This window comes from Saimiri boliviensis, chromosome 4, assembly GCF_048565385.1.
Source record: "Saimiri boliviensis isolate mSaiBol1 chromosome 4, mSaiBol1.pri, whole genome shotgun sequence".
Lineage (NCBI taxonomy): Eukaryota > Metazoa > Chordata > Mammalia > Primates > Cebidae > Saimiri > Saimiri boliviensis.
The window spans coordinates 141,495,518-141,511,527 of record NC_133452.1 but is presented as its reverse complement, the minus strand read 5'-3'; the positions used below and the strand labels follow the sequence as shown (position 1 = coordinate 141,511,527).

Genomic DNA, 16,010 nt, shown 5'->3' with positions numbered 1-16,010 from the left:
GCCAAGCGTATTCAATGGAGGGAAAGAATCATCTCTTCAATAGATGATATGGGAGGACTGTATTTCCACATGCAAGAGTAAAGTTAGAATCTGCTTCACATCATATTTAAAAAACTCTCACAAGCAATGACCTAAATATAAAAACTAAAATCATAAAATCCTTAGGAGAAAACATAGGAGTAAATCTTCATAATCTTGGGTTTGGTAATAGGCTGTTAGATATAATACCAAAAGCTTTGTCAAAACAACCACCAAAAAAAACCAACCAAGCAAAACCCACTGGGACTGTACTTTATTCAAATCTGAAATTTGGTGTATCAAAGAATATTATCAAGAAAGACAATGTACAGAGTGAAGGAAAATTTTTGCACATCGTGTATCTGATAAATTCAAAACATGGAGGAAGGGGAACCCCCATACATTGTTGGTGAGAATGTAAAATTGCACAGCCACTGTGGCTATTCCTCAAAAAGCTGGACACGAGATGACCCTAGAATTACTTTAATACCAACAATTCCATTCCTGGGTAGATACCCAAAAGTATTCAATGCAGGGACTCAAACAGATACATATATGCCAATAATCATGGGAGCATTATTCACAAATCTCAAACCATGCATTTTTAACATTCAGCCAAAAAACTGAAATTTGGACTCTTATTACAACAGTAACAAAGCTTGCCAACCAGGTTTTCAACAGAAATAAGCTGGGTGTAAAGGCCCATTTTGGGAGATTCCACTCATATGAAGTACATGGGACAGACAAATCATACAGAAAGTAGATTACAGGCTACCAGGAATGAGAGGAGCAGGGAATGGGAAGTTATTATCCAATGAATACTGTGTTTCTATTTGTTCTGTTGAAAACGGTTTTGGAAATAAATAGCAGGAAAGGTGGCACAACATTGTCAATGTAATTATTGCACCTAAATTGACACTTAAGAATGGATAAAACAAACACATCTTGTGCTGTACATATTTGACTACACAAAAACAAAATTAAAAGGTACAAAACACTCCGTTATTAAGAGTCAGTTTCCCAAAGGAATGGGGATGCTGGTAGCAGAAGGGAAAGAAATATCATTAAATAAAAACAAAAGCAATGATCTCTTCAGGAGGTGGCTCAGCTAGTTTGGTTAGCCTTACCTCAGCTCCACGATGGTCCGTTTTATTCAGAAATAGAAACGTGGGCCGTTGGGGAGAAGACGAGCTGTGTACCTGCCTCACCTGCCTCCCTGCCCAGAATGCCGACTCCTACTTTTGCATTTCACTAAGGCTAGGGATTAAATGAAAAGTGAGAATCTGGAAACCCCCAGAGATTATGTTTGTCATTGGAGCTGACTCTATCTCGTTTTGATAGTATGACCTCCTCCTCAAACTCAGGATACAAACATGGTCACATCTCATTTATTTGCAGTAATTGCTCAGACCCAATAGCACATTGGCAGGAAGTTCTGTTATTTTATTTTGCTTTCCTTTATTATTTTATTTATTGAGGATGGGCTTTTACTGAACTGTCCTGAAATCTACCACAATTCAACTTAACACCATTCAAAAAACCCAGGGAACTCAGCCAGTCCAGCTTCCAACCCCAAGCAGGGAGCAACTTGCTCAGCCCACGTTGTAATCTCTCCTTGCTGCCACAAGGTGGCATCATAGACTTGCGCGATGGACGCGCCATTCCTAAATGAAAACTGCTCCCGGATCTGGACTCACAAGACAAGGCAGGCTGTTCCCCTCTGGGGAGCTCAGGGGCAAGAGGGCATCTCAGAGAGAGGCCACATTCTCACCTCTGAAGACAAGAAGAACATCATCAACACACAGACCAATCCCAGCACTGCGCCTTAGCATGGAGAGGGCCACTGTGAGTTAAAGCAAAATGAACGAATGAATGATCTGCGAGGGAAAATCCCAATGACCCATAGGAAGTACGATCAATAGTTGCAGTTATTTTCGTTAGGAACATTCTGGAAACAGCGGAAACCTTCCTTCCTTCTGCTCTATTGTTGGAGTGGGACCATCCCAGGACAGCAGAAATCAAGGTATAGAGTTTTAGAGGGGACGTGGGGAGGTCACGGTGGCAGGTGGCTGCCAAATAGGTGACAAAAGCCAGCAAGCGCTAGAAAAAGAGACAATCGGCCCGAACTGTTCACCAGCACCGTCCCCCTCAGACTCCACCGGCTCTGGTTCCAAGGTTTTCAATTTTCTAAGCATTTCCTTGGCCTGAGACCATTTTACTTTAATCCTACTTTTTCTTTGGAACCACGCACCCTTTATCCGGTTTTCCCCGATGGTGGCATCTCACAAAGGACGGCCCGGGGTCCCAACGGCGTGTTGCGTTCCGCGGGACGCAGATTTCCTCCACGGACACCCCCTGGGTTCCTCCTTTTATAGCCACACCCACCCGCTTCCCTAACTCTTGGGTACCGCTGATGGGTACTACATTTCTCTCCTCCGTCCTTCGGTGAAATAGATCATCTGTCTGTGATCTTTGGGACTGGTTTCTCTCACTAGCGTAACTCCGCGGGATCTGAGCAGGTTGATGGGTGTATCAGTGCCTCATTCTTTCTGTCGCACCATAGACCCTCATTCTGTAACCTGGATACCTGCCAGGAATGGGGAGGAGTAGGAGCAGGGCAAGGACGTCCCTCCCCCCGGAACAGCGCCCCAGCACTCCATTCCGTTCCTTTTTTTTTTTCAGTCGGAGTCTCACTTTGTCGCCCAGGCTGGAGTGCAATGGCGCGATCTCGGCTCACTGCAACCTCCACCTCCTGGGTTCAAGCAATTCTCCTGTCTTAGTCTTCCGAGTAGCTGGGACTACAGGCGCGCGCCACTACACCCAGCCTAATTTGCATTTTTAGTAGAGACGGGGTTTTACTGTGTTGGCCAGGCTGGTCTCGAATTCCTGACCTCAGGTGATCCGCCCGCCCCGGCCTCCCAAAGTGCTGGGATTACAAACGTGAGCCACCGCGCCCGGCCTCTGCCCTCCATTCCTGCGGGAAGAGTAGTTTCCACCTACTCAAAATCCAGCAGCGTCCTCCCCAAGCCCGGAGGGCGAGATGAGACTGCCGCAGACTGCGGGGGCGTGCAGTGGGCGGGGCATGGGGACGGAGGCGGGGGTGTGGGCGGGGCTTGGGTGCGGAGGCGGGGTGTGGGCGGGGCTCGGGGCGGGGCGCTGGCTGGCGAGCTGCCGAAGAGGCCTGCAGTCCCGGGGACGTTTGGATCCGTGCGGCGGTCTTGTCCCCCACGGCGGAGCCGCAGCGCTCCTGCCTGCCTGGCGTCTGCAGGGGTGCGGCTCTGTGCCTCCGGAACCTGGCGCAAACTCCCAGAACTGTACTCGCCGAGGCGCGGCTCCCAGTCCCGGGGTTCCTACCCCGGCCTGCGCTGGCCGGAGGGTCAGTGATCCCCGACCCGGGACCGGGGGACTTGGGGGTGCATTTTCCTCCTACAGCCTCCCTAAAGGTTCTGTGTCACCATTCACTGTCCTCATTCTGAGACACCTTCCTGGACCACTTACCTAAAATAGCAAACATTCCCTGCTGTTTGATCCACTAGAGTACTTTATTTGCTTATCACTATTAGGTACTATGGTTCTGATACTTAACTACCACCTGGAATTCTGTGGCGCTTTCTTTGCCGGCTTGTTTATTGTTTCTTACCCATCCCCATCCCCTCTCTGAAAAGTACAAAGTTGCCTTCTTATCTGTCTTGTGTCCCCAGCACCTGCCCAGAGGTGAGCCCTCCTGCAAGGAGGGGCACCGCTGAACAAGTGCATGGGTTAGGAATTGTGTCCCATTCACTGCTGGTAACGGAGTCAACTCCAGCGGCTTTCACAGAACTGGTGAAGAGCCTAGAGCTTGTTCAGAAACCATCAGCTGCTCTGGAATCTTCATAACCCTGGGCTCCATACTCACCTTCCAGTCTCAGTTTCATCTCCACCTTGACCTTTAACCCTCCTGGGGGCCTGTCTGCAATTGTGCTTCAGATTCTTTTCCTATTTTTAACCTGAGAGCACCTGCCTCACCTTAGACCTAATCCCGGCTAATTTCAGGGTCTCTCCACGGTGTGTGCCATGGGCAGCCAGTTCCTGACAGACTGAGAGTGACCTGAGCAGGAGGCCAAGCCTTGGGGAGAAGCAAGCCTGGAGCTACCTGGCCAAGCCACACATGTAGGGTCAGGGGCAGGGGCCTCCTCCTCGGCCTCACCGACCAGATTTCTGCTTCCCTGGGCTCTCCCAGGCCTCCCTATGCGCTAAGACTGCCAAAGTTTGCTTTCTACAAAGTCACTTCCAGGCAGTGACTGTGTCCACCACGGCACGGCAGAGCCTCCTAGCAAGGATAAAATCATTCACGCTCCTCTTTTTTTTTTTTTTTTTCAAGATAAATCCCTTTCCTGGGACTCACACTGTAAGTTACAGCCCTACTTCTCACTGCCAATTGTGGGTGTCACTGCTGGCTGGGGGAGTATGGATTTGTAAACTTGCCTCATCAGGGCGTGTGGTGGATATGAGGGCGTTGCCTGGATTTTCAGATTTGACTTTGTTTCTCCGGGTAGAAAAAGCGTTTCCATGTGAGGAGTTCAGAGCCTGGACAAATCCAGAAAAGATCACTAAGTGAAGTTCAGGTTTTCTTTTCCAGAGTGCAGCTGGCGGACAGTTACGGCTTGGAGTCTTTTCTTAGACGTTGAGGAATGACTGGTGGCCGACTTTTCTGCCACGTCAACTAGGAAGAATATGCCGTGGTTCCAGCTGCCTCACACGTGCTTTGCAGAGGCCAGGGAGGAAGGCGCAGGGTGGCTGCAGCCTGCACAGTGGTCAGGAGTGTCCTGGGCAGCAGAACAGAACAGAACAAAATTTTGCACAGACCACTCTTTCCTTTTCTTCATCAGGCACCACAGAACCAGCCGCATTTTTTTCTAGGGTGGGCTCTCTTCTCCATGAGGACGTGCAGTCACTCTTCATGAGCCCCCCCACTTCTGCCTTCCTTGCCCTCATTTAAATCTTGTGGGGCAAAAAATCAGTGCAGCACTTCCAGTAGCCAAATACAGCATGAGCACCAGGTTTGTGGACAGCTGACCTGATCATCACTCGGCCACTGGGAATGACTGAGGCACAGATGGGTGCAGTTTGGGCCAAGGGGACTATGCTGGTTTTGGGGCTCTGGGGGGCCCTGAGTGATGATGCCCTCGCCTGCATTCCCTGGAATGGCCTGCTTCTCTCCCAGGCTTTGCCCATTCTTTGTGGATGTCTGTAGGAGCTTCTTGGGGATTCAGGGACCAGCCCCCAATATGCCCCTGTGTCTTGGGATATTTTCAAAACTCCCCCCTCAATCCCCACCGTGAACCCCGTGCTGCCATGCTCACCAGGAGATGCCAGTTTCCAGCGATCTTGATGTGTTAACCCTGCAGCCACCCAGGGCAGTTAAGACTCCTAGGCAGTTGAGACAAAGTGACTCTTCCTCCCTCGGTGTCACACAGACACCTGCATGTCCCACCCCTCAGTGGAGTCCTTCATGAAAACAATCCCAAATCGTGAACAAGGCATGTTTCTCCATTTGTTAAAGTGTTTTCAAATTTATCGCAGTACTGTTTTGCAGTTTTCAGTATATAGATATGTATTTTACATCTTTTGTAAGACTTATACCTAAGTACGTATTATTTTGGATGTTTATAAATGATATTGTCTACCGATTTCAATTTGATTATTTGTTATTAGTATATAGAAATACAACTGGATTTTGTATTTCCACCTTGCTAACTTGCTAAAGTCACTTATCTTAGTAGCCTTTTGTAAATGCTGTGGAATTTTCTACATAGACAATGATATCTCCTGCTACTAATGACAACATTTCTTCTTTCTAATCTGTTCTTTTTCTTGACTTACTGCACTGAGTAGAACCTACAGAAAAGAGCGTTCTTTCATCGTTAAGTATGACACTAGCTATAGGTTTTTCACAGATGCTCTTTATCAAGTTGAAAAAGTTCTCTTCTATTTCTAGTTTGCTGAAAGGGTTTTTCTTTTCTTTTTTTTTTTTTTTTTAAATCAGAAATGGATGTAGGATTTTGACAAATGCTTTTTTTGTATCTTTGAGGTGACCATATTTTTGCTTAGATTGTTAATACTGTGGCATGGTGGTACATGCCTGCGGTCCCAGCTACTCGGGAGGTTGAGGCAGGAGGATCACTTAAGCCCCGGAGGTGGAGGCTGCAGTGGGCTGTAATCATGTCTATAAACAGCCACCACACTCCAGCCTGGGCAACACAGGGAGAACTCACCTTGAAAGATGAATGGTTAAGGTTTTTGTTTGTTTGTTTGAGACAGAGTCTCACTCTCTTGCCCAGTCTGGAGTGCAGTGGCATGATCCTGGCTCACTGCAACCTCCACTTCCTGCATTCAAGCAATTCTCCTCTCTCAGCCTCCCGAGTAGCTGGGACTACAGGTACACACCATCACACCCAGCTAGCTTTTGTATTTTCAGTAGAGACAGAGTTTTGCCATTTTGGTCAGGCTGGTCTTGAACTCCTGACCTCAGGTGATCCACCCATCTTGGCCTCCCAAAATGCAGGGATTACAGGCGTGAGCCACTGCGCCTGGCCGGGTGAAGGTTTTTACATTCAGTGTATTTTTATGACTATAAAAATATTGGGGGAAGAAAACAGACAATCTAGAGAGTGTGACTAGAGGTTAATGTGAAGACACTACATGATCCATGTTGTGTCCAAACAACAATTTCAACCTATCAGGGTGTTAAAAGAACAGAACAAAAAGAACAGAGAGACATAGTTATGCTTATCCCCTAAACTAAAGTCTCGAGCAGAGCCTGATGAAGCATCTTCTAGGGCCCACTCCTTATCTCCAGCTGTCCAGGAGCACAGGCACAGGGCTAGGGTCTGCAGAATACTGCAAGAAGTGAGGTGGGTGCCAAGGAGTTGGCTCCATCCAGGCCAGGTGCCCTGTGGACAGAAAGGAAAAGAGCCGGATTGTGGCTGAAGCTGAGATGGGGGTAAATATGGGGTTTAACAGAGTGGGGCACTGTCACCCCGCAAGAGGAGGCAGACAGCTCTGATTACTCCAAACACCTGAAGGTGAATTCAAGTCCTTATCCCATTCGCTTGGCTTAACTGGATAGCTAGGAACCTGCATCACGCAGCTAGATGGAGAGCATGGGCTAAGACAATCTACAGGTGTCTTCCTTCTTAGATACCAAGATTTCCCCCAAATTCTCATTAACCCTCCATCCTGTGGATAACAGTAAAACAACTAGAAAATGCCTGACACAAGCAGAGATTTTAAAAATAGACTGTCTGGCCGGGCGCGGTGGCTCAAGCCTGTAATCCCAGCACTTTGGGAGGCCGAGGCGGGTGGATCACGAGGTCAAGAGATCGAGACCATCCTGGTCAACATGATGAAACCCCGTCTCTACCAAAAATACGAAAAACTAGCTGGGCATGGTGGCACGTGCCTGTAATCCCAGCTACTCAGGCGGCTGAGGCAGGAGAATTGCCTGAACCCAGGAGGCGGAGGTTGCGGTGAGCCGAGATCGCGCCATTGCACTCCAGCCTGGGCAACAAGAGCTAAACTCCGTCTCAAAAAAAAAAAAAAAAAAAAAAAAAAAAAAAAATAGACTGTCTGGTCCAAACTCATTTCAAACCTTTTTAATTTCAAAAATTCTCATAACCAATTGGTTCTATTTATATTTGTGCAATGCACATTACCATGAGTCAGATAAATGGTGTGGCACAGAGGCAAGATCGCAGCTCAGCACTCTACCTATTTGAAGCAGAGATCATCCGGAGTCCTCCTGCTGTGCTTCCCAGAAGGGGACAGCAGGAACATGGAGTCCAGCAGGATCACTGCTTCTGGCACTTTTATTTGCTCTTGGGCACTAAGCTCACTGCCTTCCCTGGAGGTAGCTCTGAGCCCGCTGAGATCCATCACTCAGTCAGGCATTGTGGCTCATGCCTGCAATTCCAGCACTTTGGGAGGCCAAGGCAGGAGGATCACCGGAGGCCAGGAGTTCAAGACTAGCCAGGGCAACAAAGCAAGACCCCATCTCTAAAAAATATATAAAAATTGGTGAGGCACAGTGGCGCACACCTGTAGTCCTAGCTATCTGGGAGGCAGAGGTGGGAGGGTCACTGGAACCCAGGAGTTCAAGGCTGGTGACACTTCTGGTATACAGGATGTTGGCAACAAAGAGAAGCTATCTCTCCTGAAACTCCACCAACTCTAACCAGCCAGCCTGTTGGTGCTTGTGTAGTAAGAAGAGTCTGCGACCTTGAAGGACTCAGGCTTGTTACAGGGGAGATTCTTCCTGCCAGGACAAGCACTGGCCACAGGAAATATAAGCTCTAAAACTCTCCTGTAGTATCTCTGACCCAATTTAGCACCACTTTTTTCCACTTCACTTTTTAGGACTGAAACATAAAAGAACCAGTGTCCAGAAGCAAATGGCATATGCCTTACATTTGTGACCATCCTTAATTTCTTCATTCATAAACTTTGCTTATAAGACTAAAATTCCTAATTCCTTATAAAAAAATACATTCTTGCTCTCATTGGCCACCGGCAAAGACTTTTATTTCCCAATGCATAAGAGAGCCTCCTTCATCTCGGTCGTGGTTAGGATGAGGTACATGTGGTCATCCACACACTTGGTCACACAACCGTCCAGCTGTTGCTTCACCTGAAGCGCCTTACTTCTGGCATCTATTGAATCTTTGGCTTTGTCATTGCAATGCATGATGCACTGGGCCAGGCGGTCCCGGAACTTCTCCAACTCACTGGTGACCAAGGCCTGGGCTTGAGCCAGAGGCACATGGCAGCACTCGATGCTCTGGTGCACCTGCTGCATGGATGCCTGGTGGTCCTCACAACAGCTGGTGCTGCCCTGGAACATGAGACCTTGCATCTTCCGGATGTCCTCTCTCTCTAGACTCTCTTGCTTTCACTTGGTCCTGCCAGCCTGACTCCCTTTCCCTAATTAGGACTCCACATTTCCCCACTAACAGAGCAACAATAACAAATCTTTGGCATATGGGTGAAGGTCTCATCTTCCAACTGCTTCCTGCTGACGAGGGGCATATAGCTGGCCCTACCTAGGATTGTTAGTCTGTCATATTACAAGATCCTAAATCCTGGGCTTGGGAGTTAAATTGGGTAGAGTTGCTGTGGAACCATGGGGTTGGGGGCTGCATTTGTAGCCTAAAATTTTTTCCTGCTGCATCCAAAGGAGAGTGGTGGAGTTCTTTTAGTGGCTCACACCCTCACTTCAGTCACATTTTAGTTTGAAATTGTTGTGTTCTAGAAGATACAAAACAAGATATTGCATTAATGATACATAATGCAAATAAGCTAATATAGGCACTATTATAGGTGGGAGAAGTGGGATAGGTAAGATTTCTAAATGTTAATTCAATAAGGGAAAATCAAGGAAGAGTTGTAGATGTATTAATGAGGAGGAGTTAGTTTAGTCTTGACCTTTATTTCTATATATTCCATTTTAGTTGCTAAACTATGTCTGGGCATGAAAGAATTACTACAAATTTTGCCGGCATTAACTTTATTGTTTCCCCACCATAGAGAAAACCTGGAGAGGGACACAGAGAACTTGTCCCCACTCCTGGTGTGTCTGATTATAGTTGAAGGTGTAATTGCAGTGGGCTCGAATTAAAGCCCCTAGGATAGGGCCAGACTCCTTGGAGTTTGTGATGTAGAGGTGAGCTTTATAGGCCTCTGCATATGATAAAGGCAAAGAAATTTTTAACAAGAGGCATTTTTATGGAAACAGAAAAAAAACAAAGATTAATATTGGGCACAATCTATCCAAATGTTAAACTCAAAGCATTTTTAGCTGTAGAGGAGGAAGGCAGTGACAATCTGACCCTTTTCTTTCTTTTGCTTGTATTTTAAAGAATAAACTTTAGTTTGCAGAACCTTAGGAAAGAGGTAATAGCAATTGCATTGAGTTTAAATTAGAAAAATAAAAGGAAAAAATGTTGAATGCATTAGTTTGGGAATTTGTAGCCCAGAAAGAATTCAGGATTTTGTTAAAATTGCAGAAAATAATAAAAAATTTTTAAACAGTGGACAAGACTAGAATTTGATGACAGATGCACTACAACTTTTCCAAAACAATTTTTCTCTCCAGTTCCTATTTTTACTAAAAGCAAATTATAATAGAACAAATATATTGGTAAAATAAGTTTTAGTCTTATTATACTTGGCTTAAGTATTTGCATAAATTTGGCAAGAATAATTATTTTCCATATAGATGCTTCTATTTTTTAAATCTGGCTTTGCTGAAACTTTATTTCGTAAAGAATCTCAGATTTGACTTTAATGCCTTAAGCCCAGTTATGGGTTTGTGCCGTTAAATACCTGTATAAGTTGGGTAAATTATAAATTATTCTCCTTTTAAGGTCCCAAGATAACTTGGGGCTCCTGGCCCTGTTAGAAAGTGACATTTTTTACTTACCACAGGTTAGGAACCCTGTACAGGGACTGTATAGATAAGGTATGAGGTCAGCTTTCCCAAGGGAATTTATTGGCTTTATAAGTCAACTTAGACTCTCCCCACCCAAAAAAAGCATGCCATTTCAGTTAAAGCCTTAGTAGAATAACCAGTATCTCCAATTATGTCCTGTTACAAAAGAAAACAGACTACCACCCTCCCCCTACCACCTTGGTTTTTGAGATATCATCTCACTGCGTCACCCAGGCAGCACCATATCAACTCACGGCAGCCTCGACCACCCAGGCTCAAGCAATCTTTCTGTCTCAGCCCCACAAGTAGCTGGGACTATAGGCATGTGCCACCATGCCCAGCTAATTTTTTGTGTTTTTCATAGAGACAGGGTTTCGCCACATTGCTGAGGCTGGTCTCAAACACCTAAGCTCAAGCAATCCACCTGCCTTAGGTTCCCAAAGTGCTGGGATTACAGGCATGAGTCATGGCACCCAGCCAGAAATAGATTTTTAATGATTGGATGCAGATAACTATAGCACCATAAATTAAGTATATTTGCAAATAGTTTTTAAATTCTGGAGAAATCAGGTAGAGAGTAAAATATGCTTTAAATTTTGGTTACAGGATTATACTTTAGCCAATTGTTAAAGGCTGGAAATAGCTTAAAAGAAAACAACTTTTTCTAGACTTAAAAAAAAAGAATTCATAATGTAAACAAAAAGCTATAAAAAGATTATTTTAGTTTTCCATTAGTTAAGTTTATGTAACTAATTTCTGTTCTGCTCAATATTTATGAACACATTAGCTTTTAATGGGAATCTGGGAAGTTTTTTCTTTATTCTGTTACAATTTCCAAAGTTATTAGAAACCTGCACTCAAGAGCAACCATTAGAGTTCTACAGGTGATTATAAAACCACCTTGATCTAAGGCAGACAGAAAAAAAAGGACAATAAAGAGCTTTAGAAAACTTTATTTAACTCAATAGGACAAGTTAATCATTTGAGCTCTGAATTTTTCTTGTTGCAGCTTGCCCATCAGTTTAAATTGTACAAGAAAAGAAGCCATAATATGCAAGCAGCTGGAATTTTAAAGAGAACAATAAAATCAAATATTAGAAAGTTAGGAACTACCTTTCTTTTTAAAGGATGAATCTTTGTATTGAACAGAAAAAGAGAAAAGGAAAAGAAAGAATGGAGAGGCAAAGGTTCAGCTTTACAGGAGGGCTTGTGAGCCTTCTAGCCACTACATGGTGTGGAGCTAGCACTTTTTTCTACTTTATTTCCCATCAGGGAGAGCTTCAGCACTTCAGACCCACAGAATGTGGGACAAATGTTTCCCATCTCTGTAAGTTACTAGTTAAGGTTAGTTCTTTTTAGCTGGGGCAGAGAGTCTTTTTAGATTAAGGCCATTGGCGGTTGAATTTTTGTTCTGAGGGTCCTTCAGCTTTCAGGGCAATCCTGTTTCCAGTGGCCAAGTTTGTGGCAGAGAGGGCAAGCCATGCACAGCTTTTCCCCATTTATTTTATTGGGTAAGTTGCCTTTTAGTGGCCTGGCCTTTTGCACAGAGGGCAGTTATTTGGAGGTGTGTCCTTAGGGAAACCTGGAGAAGCTGAGAATTTGTAAAGCAGCTAACCGTTGAGTCTGCCTCTTGTCCCTGCATTTTTGTTTTTGTTTTTTCTTTTTCTTAGCCCTGTTTTCCTTTCAATTATAAAGACTGAAGAGGTTAATCTGAGGATTTCCTGCATAGAGGTCATGCTGTGTTACAAAAGAAAATCAGATATTTCTTTTTTTAAGAGTCTGAGGGTTAAATCTGTCTTAATGCTTTAGGATGCAGCCTAGAGGTGAGTCTGAAAGAATAGACAGGGTTTGTCCCATGGTGGAACTGGAAAACACGTCACTCGTGGGCAGTGCCACACAGTATCATGAACTGGACTTCTGCTTGGGGCATCCCGCCAAGATGAATGCTGAGATGTATACCAAGTTCCATGTACCTGTGCTGAGGGATTCGAAGTGCACTTTCGGAAGGGGCATCCCACCTACTAGAAAAGACCACCCAAAGGGCCCTATGGCTGGACAGCCAGTCCAGGTTCTCACTCGTGCTGGGTGATCAGCCTGGGTATGAGGAAGGAAGAGTACAGGAAGATCTCTACCGGTGCCAGCCCAGGAGAGGGAACAGGGAGGGGAAGACTCACTATTCTGAGGCTGCCTTAGATCACCTAATTTGGCAACATCTGAAACAGGATGACTGTGTGACTCCCCAGAATTAGTACTAAGACAGAGGGTTTGAGTCACCTGAAATTTGTGTGTGAATTTGCCCGGAGCAGGCTTCCATGTCATTTTTTTTTTTATTGTATTTGGGCTCTGGGGTATATGTGCACATCCTGCATCCTGCAGGATTATTGCGTAAGTACATACATCCCATGGTGGTTTGCTGTCTCCATCCCCCCAACCTGTTGCCTACATCAGGCATTTCTCCCGGTGTTATCCCTCCCCTTCTTCCCCGCCCCCCACCCTGCTACTGTCCTCCCCTCCCCTTCACCACCCCCCACCCAGCCCTGTGAGTGTTGTTCCCTTCCCTGCGCTCAAGTGTTCTCATTGTTCATCACCCGCCTATGAATGAAAATATGCAGTGTTGGGTTTTCTGTTCTTGTGTCAGTTTGCTGAGAATGATAGGGGGGCTACAACCAGAAAATATAGGAGAGCCTTTTACTCTTCCAAGCAGGGCAGCTGATCCCATTCACTTTGACCTTCAGGCAAACCTGGACAGTGGCTCTTGCCAGTTACCCTCAATTACCAAAAAGCTACTTAAGAAACAGCTGATGAAAGACTGAAAAGAGAAAAGGACTTAGGTCCCTCACCTGAACTGGGTGGTGGCGGTCAGACGTTTCCACACAGACACCTTTCAGTCCCGTGGGAGTATAGCCCTGGCCAGAGACCCGCAACTGCTTCAACTGTCTCTGTGCTTCGATGCTGTAAACCCAGGTTCCTGTGTTGGGAAAGAGAAAGAGAGAGGGGAGAGAATTCCCCATGAGGACAGAGTGTTCCCCTATATGGAAAGAGATCCCCGGAGGGCCATTGAAACGTCTTGGGTGGGCAGCGACTATCTGGTCTGGTGGTTTGGGAGTGTAACAGTTTCCCAAGACACTTGTAGGTAAAGAATGGCAGATCTATTAGAGAAATCAGGAAAATATGTTGCCAGGGAGACAACCGCAAGTCAGCAGAAGCTGCCTGCAAAGAAACAAAGGCTTGTGGAGATTTTATAGGGTAGTGTTTATGCTGAAGGGGGCTTTGTGCAGTACTGATAAGGCCAAGGCTGCAGGGAGCTAACTTGCAGGTGTCTAGCTGGGTGCAGGATTGTGAATTATTTGTGCAGAAGGGCTATGTGTTCTCAGCTGTGAAGAAAGGCAGACTTGTAACTTACCTGCTTTCTCTTTTTGCTTTTTCCTGCCAGCCTGACTCCCTTTCTCTAACTGGGACTCCACAGTATGATTTTATCGGCTTAAAGATTTTAATTGTCTGCAGGTCCATGGTGATGTCCTCCTTTAATTTCTAATATCGGTAATTTGTGTCTTCTTTTTTGCTTGATCAGTCTTTATAGAGCTTTATCAGTTTCACTGACCTTTTCAAAAAATCAGCGTTTGTTTTCATTTCATTTTCTCTACTGTTTTCTGTTTTCAATTGTATTGATTTCTGCTCCTGTTTATATTTCCTTCCTTCTGCTTGTGTTGGAAGTGTTTTACTCTTGTTTTTCTTTTCTCTTTTAATTTTTTTTTTTTTTAAAGATTTCACCATGTTGGTCAGGCTGGTATTGAACTGCCGACCTCAGGTGATCCACCTGCCTTGGCCTCCAAAGTGCTTGGATTACAGGCATGAGCCACCACGCCCGGCCTTACTCTTCTTTTTTTTTATTTCTTAAGTTGGAGGCTGATATTATTGATTCAAGACCTCCTTTTCTAATGTAAGCATTTTAATGCCATGAATTTCCCTCTAAGAACTACTTTAGTTGCATCTTACATATTTTCTTATGTTGCATTTTCCTTTTCACTCAGTTAAAAATACTTCTAATCTCTCTCAAGACTTCTTTGACCCGTGGATCACATATAAGTATGTTTAATTTCCGAGTGTGTGGTGATTTTTCTACTGTTTTCTTTTTTTGATTTCTAGTTTAATACTTTTATGGTCAAATAACATATTTTGTATGATTCCAATTTTTCTAAATTTGTTAAGATGCAGGATATGATCTATCTTGGCGAATGTTCCATGTGTGTTTGAAAAGAATGTGTATTCTGTCATTGTTGGATGGCGTGTTATATACGTGTTAATGAGATCTAGTTGATTAGTGATTGTGTTAGTCTATTTTACATTGTTATAAAGGAATACATGAGGCTGGGTAATTTATATAGAAAAGATGTTTATGTGGCTCATGGTTCTGCAGGCTGTACAGGCACAGGATCAGCATCTACTTGGCTTCTGGGGAGACCTCAGGAGGCTTCCAATCATGGCACAAGGCAAGGTGAGTCAGCTTATCACATGGTGAGGGAGGAAGAGAGAGGGAGAAAGAGAGATAGAAGGGAGATGGTGTCAGGCTCCTTTAAACAATTAGCTGTCATGTGAACTGGATAATAAATAATAATCTGTTTCAACTCGATATTAGAGTGAGAACTCACTCATCACCAAGGGAACAGCACCAAGCCATGAATGAGGGATCTGTCCCCATGTCCCAAACTCCTTCCACTAGGCCCATCTCCAACATTGAAGGTCACATTTTAACATGAGATTCGTAGGGGACACACATCCTAACCACATCAATGATGGGATGTCATCACCTTCATGATTTTCCTGTCTCCAGTTCTTTTTTTTTTTTTTTTTTTTTTTGAGACGGAGTTTCGCTCTTGTTACCCAGGCTGGAGTGCAATGGCACAATCTCGGCTCACCGCAACCTCCACCTCCTGGGTTCAGGCAATTCTCCTGCCTCAGCCTCCTGAGTAGCTGGTATTACAGGCATGTGCCACCAGGCCCAGCTAATTTTTTGTATTTTTAGTAGAGACGAGGGTTTCACCATGTTGACCGGGATGGTCTCGATCTCTTGACCTCGTGATCCACCCGCCTCGACCTCCCAAAGTGCTGGGATTACAGGCTTGAGCCACCGCGCCCGGCCTCCTCTCTCCAGTTCTATGCATTGCTGAGATAGATGGTTTCTGATGAGAAATCTGCAGCCATTTGAATTGTTGTTTTACTTGGCTTCTAGAAGTGTTGCAGTTTTTCAGATGTCTTGTCTGCCATACAGCAGGAAATGAAAGTCTCTGCAGGGTTTCTGACCTCACCCAGACACTGCACAAAAGAATCTCTGACACTTGTGGAGCCAGGGACCCCGGCTGAGATTTCTGGTGTTCTCCCTATGAACTCCCCAGGAGAGTCTTCGAGGGTTGCTTCTTAAAAATGGCCTTTGTTCACTGCTGCTTCAATTCCCTCAGAGTTCCTTCCCTCAGGGGAGCGGAGCACAAATTCTGGAAAAGGTTGCCTGGGTTTTAGTTTCTGTGCTGCC

At 45.2% G+C, this 16,010-nt stretch overlaps 1 pseudogene; it reads right to left on the bottom strand.

Annotated features, from left to right (window-relative positions):
• Positions 1 to 8,575: 8,575 nt before the first annotated feature.
• On the bottom strand, positions 8,576 to 8,896 carry LOC104651279 (protein FAM136A pseudogene; annotated as a pseudogene).
• Between the last annotated feature and the right edge of the window lie 7,114 nt (positions 8,897 to 16,010).